The 7,787-nt window shown below is 39.5% G+C and overlaps 1 protein-coding gene across 2 annotated transcripts in view; it reads left to right on the top strand.

Moving 5' to 3' along the window:
* The first annotated feature begins 455 nt into the window (after positions 1 to 455).
* The window catches only part of NIPBL (NIPBL cohesin loading factor), a 186,638-nt gene continuing 179,306 nt past the window's right edge, over positions 456 to 7,787 (top strand). Inside the window, exon 1 of one of the 2 annotated variants that reach the window (XM_081054409.1) lies at positions 456 to 992. The gene's annotated coding sequence lies outside the window, so the exon portion shown is untranslated. The remainder of the gene's footprint in view (positions 993 to 7,787) is intronic. The other variant, XM_081054410.1, reaches the window with a different exon arrangement.

Genomic DNA, 7,787 nt, shown 5'->3' with positions numbered 1-7,787 from the left:
ATCCACCAGGCTGCAGGGACACCGTTTAAAAAAATGCACCGTCGCCGTCGCATCGCCGGCGTCCTCGACGCGGCCGCCTCGCGCTCACCTCCCTAAAGCTCACGCCGACCAGCTGCGGCCGCGAGCGCAGCCCGCGAGCGGGTCCCGGCCGGGGCGCCCCGCCACGCACACGACCACCATCAGATCCGGGCCTCGTTCCGGGCGGCCTCCAGGAAAGTCACAGACCGGGGGGAGCTGGCTCTGCCGTGCCGCAGCGAAAACGCCGCTCCGCGGGACCGACAATAAAAGGCCACATCCGCCGCCGCCCAGAGGAGGAGGAGGGCGCGGAGGAGGGCCGCCGCCGCCGCCGCCACGGCCGCCGCCTCGCTGGCGGCCCCTGCGGGCCCCCGGGTGCCGAGCGGCGCGGCGCGCTGCGGCTCGGCCGGCGACGCGAGCCTAAGTGGCGGCGGCGGCAGCGGCAGCGGCGGCGGCGGCGGCGGCGGCGGCGGCGGTGGCGGAAGTGGAGTGGGGAAGAGGGGGTGGTTGTTAGTGTTTGGCGCCGGCGGAGGGAGTCATTCCTGCAGCTGCACTTCCGGTCGGCATTTTGTTCTGAGAGGGAGAGACGGAACGAGAGAGAGACACACACAGGGCTCCTTCCCCCCCCGCCCTCCCCCCCCTCCCTCCGTCGGTACCGACTCACCCGACACCAGCAAGCCGCAGGGAGGGACGCCCCCGCCGACTGGAGGATTGGTTCCCGGGCCGGCGGCGATGCCCCCCCGGTAGCTCGGGCCCCTGGCCGGGTGTTTGTGAGTGTTTCTATGTGGGAGAAGGAGGAGGAGGAGGAAGAAGAAGCCGCGATTTGTCTTCTCGGCTGGTCTCCCCCCGGCTCTACATGTTCCCCGCACTGAGGAGACGGAAGAGGAGCCGTAGCCACCCCCCCTCCCGGCCCGGATTATAGTCTCTCGCCACCGCGGCCTCGGCCTCCCCTCGGATTCAGACGCCGATTCGCCCAGGTAAATTCCTGCTCTTTATTTCGGCGGCGGCGGCGGCGGCGGCGGCGGCGCCAGGTCCTCAGCGTCTCTCCTCCTCGCTCCCCTCCCCGCCGTTTCCTTGGCGGCCCCAGGTCTCCTCCGCGGGCGAGTCGAGAGTTCGCTTCTCCCCGGTGGCAGCCGCCCTGGGTGGCGGTGGTTTTGTACCGTCTCCCGGCCGGCTGCGGTGGCGGGGACCGGGCTCCTGCCGGGCGGCCGGGGAGGCGTAGGCCCGGCGGAGAGTGCAGGCCGCGGGCCAGCGGAATCTACTTGAGCTCGGGGATTAGGAGAGCTCCGGGCTGAGCGGAGCTACTGCTGCTCGGTGACAGGCCTCGCCCGCCCGGGAGACGAGCCGGAGCTGGCGAGGAGGCGGAAACAATACCACTAACAGCCAAGGTGCCCTGCTCGTCCCCATATTTACAACTTTCCCGGTCCGAGAGTGGGGAACGTCCCAGTGAAACAAACAACCCCCCTTCTTCCCCCGGTGACCCCATGAAGGGAGGAAGTAGTTTCAGTTAGTGAGACAAATGTAAATACTCAGACGCGGATCCAGTGGTAATTCTGTCCCTGTGGAAAACTTGTTTGGGCGTTGGAAAGTTTAAATAAAGACTCATTTTCTTCCTGAAAGAACGACGTCGTCCCCACATGAATGATTGAATCCAGAAAACCACAGGGCGCTAGACCCCGCATGTGCCCCCTCCCCAGACAGCTTTCCTGTTGTGCTTTGACAGTGTGTTGCCCATGGGCTTTTTATTCAAAGACAGGTCTAAAGGACTTGACAGGTTTCCCCTGCCACTTTTACGTGTGTGCGTGTTATATAAGAACAGTTTTAAACGGCTCTGCGTGAAATACTCGGGTACTTCCTGATCCAAACGTGTTAGAAGCATTGCAAGGGATTTCAGATGTTCTGAGAGTTGTGCTGAGGTACAGGTAGAACCAATGTTCTTTAAAAATATACAAATTAAGTTATGCTTAACAATCCCTGGGAGGTTAAAAAAAAATGTACAAGGTGCCATCCTTTCATGTCAGGGCAGATCTTCTTGAGGTCCCAGGATTGTCATTGGCTGTTTGTGCCCATGATGTTTGACTGTGTAATGAGAGAGGTGTCATCTTAATAGGTCAAATGTATCTGTAAATGCTGGAGAAAAATGCCAGTTGTATCATGCATTCCAGTGCATGTGTAAGTTAGGTGTTTAGAGCCTGTTTGTGGAAGCGTTGATAACTAGATCGGTGTAAGGGAAAAACAACCAATTGAAAAGTGTTAAGCCACACAAATTGCATAGGAAAATAGGTGTACCTGGGTTAGACTATTTTGATACTTTGTTTCATATTCACTGGAGGGAAACTTTTCATTGGTTAACATGAAGCAACACTGGTCAACAAAGTCCCTTGTTTTACTAGTGGGTGTTAACGTTGGTTCGAATTTTTTCTCATTAAATTGTTATTGTCGCTGTAGAATAAGTAACTTTTTTGAAGGTTATTTTTGAGTTTAGCAGTCTGCTCACAATAAATTGTTCCACATTTACTGCAAACGTATAGAGAAATGTGAAAAAGAGTGAAGTTAATATAGCTGTCACGTACTGGGCATGTTTTTAATGCTATAAATCCGTGTAGTAGTCAGTAGCGTGTCCGTGATTTGTATTGGTCAGGGAGCAGTTTGAATTTTAAAAAGCCTGAAGCTCCTGCTGAGCCCCAATCCCGGCCTCCCTCCCTCCCACTAATCTCCCATTCCTGTCTTTGTGCTGCCTGCTCCTGTTAGACACTGTTTGCTACAGGGCCTCAGGCCTACACTGGGTGGGGGGCATGTGAATGGGGGCCTGCTGGGGGGAGAGAATACAGAAGGGAAAAAACACTTCACATCTTAAGCAGAGTGCTGGGTGTTTGGGGAGGCAGATAAGGGCTTTACAACTTTTATGTAAATAAAATAGAGACATGTCAAGGGATGAACATATTTCTGTTAAAGGCAATGGAAAGAGGAGTTCTGCTTGCTTAGTTTTCATCAACAGGAGCAACTTTTAGAGTTTTATAGTTAAAGGGAGCTTTCTTATACAGATGTTTGGATCTGTGTGTTAGGTATCTGCTTATGTGACTGATTTTTTTCCTTGTGACTTTGGAATTAAATTAAAGTGAATTAATTCTTATCAGATCGTATTTTCTCAATTCTACATATTTAGCAATCTCTACGTAATATAGGTTGTGTGATAGCTTTTATTAAGATAGCATAAACATTTTTTTTAAAGTAGATTGAAAGTATTTTTTTGTTTGTTTGGTCCAAACTGGTTAAATAGGTTATTTTTTAAAGGAGAAAACATGGTAAAACTCAAATAAAACCCAAGCTTGAACTTTAAATTTTTGATAATTTAGTTGGAAGAAATAATTTGTGTTTCCCTAGAGATTATGAGTAGTGTGTCCTACTTCCCATGTATTGGTTAGGATAGTGACCAGTGGCTACTCTTGTATTTCCATTATTATTATTGTTATTATTACTATCTTTTAATTCAGTGAAAGGAGACAACTATTAAGTGTTCTAGTAATCTTATAATGCTAATTTTATTATTTAGAGAAATATTTTGTAATATACCTAAAGGAAATTTCAACACTATGGTTTATTGTTTCTCTTGAGTCTGCAGTTACCAGTAATTTATAATAATTACTTGAAAAGAAATCAGGTTTAAGGTAAATAATGAAAATCTAGTAAATCAAACTAAAGTTGAATATTAAATACTTAATAATTGTTAATGTTTTGAGAAGAGTGTATAGGATGCTTCCTTTTGAAAGCCGTTCAACATTTGTTTACTGAAGTTATTTGAAAGCGTTTTGAACCTCTGCTAAGGATTATTATAATACTGTCCACCTTTAAGAAGAAAAAAGTTATATTTGAAGAAAGAAAGACTGTGTATTTGAGAATCTCTTTGAGGAGAAGAAATGAAAGCTTTCAGTATGGTAGTAAATGTAGTTTTGGTTTTCTGCATAGTAATCATTAATAAATTTCAAAAGTATTATGAGCAAAGCTATACCAATTCAAACATAAAATTTATTTGGAGCTGGACTACCCAGCTCAAACATGTATTTTCTAAGGCTTCCTAAACTATTTCATATTGAATTTTTTGATACCAATCCTTCATCAAAGTGCTATACTGGAAATATTTGAACCTGTCTGTATTATATTTTGACATACCCTGTTGTGGTACTTTTGCTCTCTCAAAATAGGGTGTAAAAATTAATGCAAGAGTAAATAAAAACTCAAGAGTTTGAGTTTCATATTATTTCATTTAACTTTCCCCACCTCATTGCTTATTAGGAAAAGCATGATTGTAAGTAATTCCGAAGTTTTAAATACAAGATTTCAGCTTTATATGAAGTGATTGGGAAGACTGAGGTAAATAAAAATTCCTTTTATAGACATGTAACTTCAGTTTTGTTTATCACATTTATTTGCCATAAAATAAATAGAAAAATTACTGACTTGGAGCTTTATAGAAGTTCGGTAATTAACTGTTTACTTGAAGGTGTTTATTTTAATATCCTGAACGTACTAAGTTGGCTTTGGTGGTAATTTATGGTCTTACATATAGCCTTTGAAAATCATTTAAAAATATGCTTTTTAAGCAGAGTTATCTCTATTTTTAGCAATTGTCATTTGTCATTATTCTTTGTATTTTATATCGGTTCTTTTTCAAGGTGACCTGAGGTCATTTATAAATATTCTCATTTCACTGTGAGAGAAGTGACCAGCATGATTTCCATTTTTTGATGAAAAACTTGACACTCAGAGGCCACGTGATTGGTGTAGATTCATGTAGTGAGTCAGTGGGAGAAAAAGGGATTCCCTGACTCTTAACTAGTTTTTTTTTATTGGATTATGTTGCTTTAAGAAATGTCTGAGCTCTGGTCATGGAGCTATTGCTCAGTGCTGACACTGATACCATTTGTGACTTTTTTAATTGTCTGAGTCCAAGGGGCTTTTCCCTCTTCTTTTAGAGACATGATACCTGTCTCTTGTTTGTATTTTCCTGGTATGGAACTAGTACTCTTACATTAGAAATCCTTACATTTCAAAAGTATTATGAGCAAAGCTATAATCCTGTTTCAATATTATATATATATATATATATATATATATATATATATACATATAGTGATATATATATATAGTGATATATATAGTGATATATATATATAGTATTTGAAGGATCGAGTTTATTTACATATGTCCTTCCTAAGAAATATAGAACTAACTATATTTCTATAAACAATAAATGACTCCTGAGAGTTTTATACTATTTTTTAAAAATAGTGGAATTTTAGTGTTTCTAGTTGATTTAAAAGCAATTTTAAGTACCATTTCTGTTTAAGGCCATCCTTTTAATTTTAAAGGGTATTTTATGTGCTCAGACTTTTTTGTTCATGTAAGTCAAGTAATAAAAATTATTTTAGATATTTTTCTTATATTTGGTATAAATCTGGAGTCAGGTTTAATGAATTCAGAATTATGTTTTAAGGCATATTCCTTTCAATTCCCAAAGTGATATTTGGAGACATTATTTTGTGATACAGCATTGCCAGCTAGATAAGATTTTGAGGGCTTTTTTTTTGTCCAGAGTAGTGTTAAATATATCCCCCGTAATATTATCTTATTTAATTCTTCTTAAGCTCATGAAATAGAAACATACCATCCACAGTTTACAGATGAAGAAACTATGGCTGGAAAGGTTAGAAAATTGCTCATTGTCTTATAATTAGTAAATGTTCAATCTGATTTACATTTGTTCTTAAGGATTTAGGGTTCCACATTTCTAGTTTAGTAAAATCTTAATATTATCCTTTGGTTGCTCAGTTTATTGAATATTTTCAAGTCATGTAGTCAAGGAAATTGTTTACTTCAGGCAAAGAACCAAAATAGAATTCAGACTGTAATTTATATATATATGTATGAGTGTGGGTGTGTGTATATATCTATATCCTATATATATCATAATAGGATGTATATATAAAGATTTGAAATCGTCAGATTTTTACTATCTTATATTTTAAATTTGAGTTGTTAAGCAATCTGTGACTTTTTTTTTTTTACTTGTAGGGTTTTTTAATATTGAAATTGTCAAAGCATCTATTTTTAGAAAGGGAAAATTTCTCTTTAGAAAGTGATTTCATTCAGATAGATGTTTATGACCAGTTGTAGTAGGGTAGATGAATCTATACATTAGTATGACTGGTGATTTTTTTAAATTCAGTATTTATATAGCCAAAGAATGTTGATCCTTTCAAAGTCGCCAACTTAGGAAGTTGTACACTTATTCCAGACCTGTTGCTATTACATACAACCTTATGAGTCCTTTAGCAAATACCTTTAGAGCCTTTGAAATAGTCTTTTTCTTATCCTTAAAGATAAATCTTTATCTTCAGAGGTGAATTTGAATTTTAGAGAGACTAAAAAGTAATTTAGAACTTAGTTTATGGAAACTAAAATTTTGTAAGATCTTTTTTGTGTCAGGCTCTGTATTGAGTGCTTTACATTTGTAATATGTAATATTATTGAGTAATTTCTATGTGCCAGAAACTGTGCCAGGGGCTTTCTTTATATGGATTGTCTCAGCTTTTCAAGGTATAATATGAGTTTCGTTGTATTTATTAATCTGAGACATTTGATAAAATTTAGGTATTAAATAATTAAGTGACCAGCCCAAGGTCACACAGCTAACAAGTGGAAGAAAGTGGAGAAGGGACTCCAGAGTTCATGCTTTACCACATCAGTTTTAACCACTATACTGTGTATCGTGATTTGAATCACCCAACTAACCAATAAGGTTAGTGACAGTATTCTCGTCTTACGGACAAGGAAATTGAGGCTCACTGTGTTTAAGAAACTTGTCCAGGGTGGCAAAGCTAGCACGTGTTAGAACTGATTCCAACCCAAATATTTCTGATTCTAAAACTTTCATTCTTCCCTTTCTATCACTCTGCCTCTTTAAGGTTTGTATTACATATTTTATAAAAAGTTTGGGCTTGGTTATAGAGTAGTGAGACTTTTTCTTGTGTAGTTTATAACAAGATCCTGAAGATAATTTAAAAAGAGGAATTCTAAAATGTTTTGGTCAGTTATAGCCGATACATTATTTGATTGCAGTCTTTTTAAAAATTGACTTGTTACTTTACACCATGTATATAATATGCAAAATGTTTGTATATGTAATCATTTAAATAGGATATTGATTTTTAAATATATATGTGAGGTATCTGTGGAATAGATAGCTTTTGAAAATGTGGAAAAACCATTTAATTTTCATAATGTGATTCTTGAATTGTTTTTTGTAAAAATATTAAGCATTAAAAAATATTCCCCAAAATACATTAAACTTTAAAACATAATTTATGTAGGTAAATTGTTTTTCCATCTTACATGTGTGTAACATATCATTTAACACGAATATACCAAATTCTTAAAGTTTTATTTTGTGTATATTTGCTCTTTGACAAAAAAGAAAATTTTTCAGTATGCAAAAACGTGGAATTAACAACATTTATATAATGAATTTTTTTAATGTACTTTACATCTTCTGAGAAATTCAGAAGCTGTGACATAAATTTGGATTTCTTTTTGTTAGAGTTAACATATTTGGGTCACTTATACTTCTTAATCCTTCAGTCTTGTGCCGATGAAATGTATCAATGAAATGACTCTTGTTTTGGTATAAGTACTGTTTTTTAAAAATAGTTATTCTAGATTCCTTAAAGACTAACAGTGCTAGAAACACTAATGAGTTATTAAAACTCAATAGT

This window comes from Rhinolophus hipposideros (assembly GCF_964194185.1).
Source record: "Rhinolophus hipposideros genome assembly, chromosome: 7".
Classification (NCBI taxonomy): Eukaryota; Metazoa; Chordata; class Mammalia; order Chiroptera; family Rhinolophidae; genus Rhinolophus; species Rhinolophus hipposideros.
Note: the sequence above shows the minus strand (reverse complement) of the source record. Positions and strands in the feature narration are given on the sequence as shown.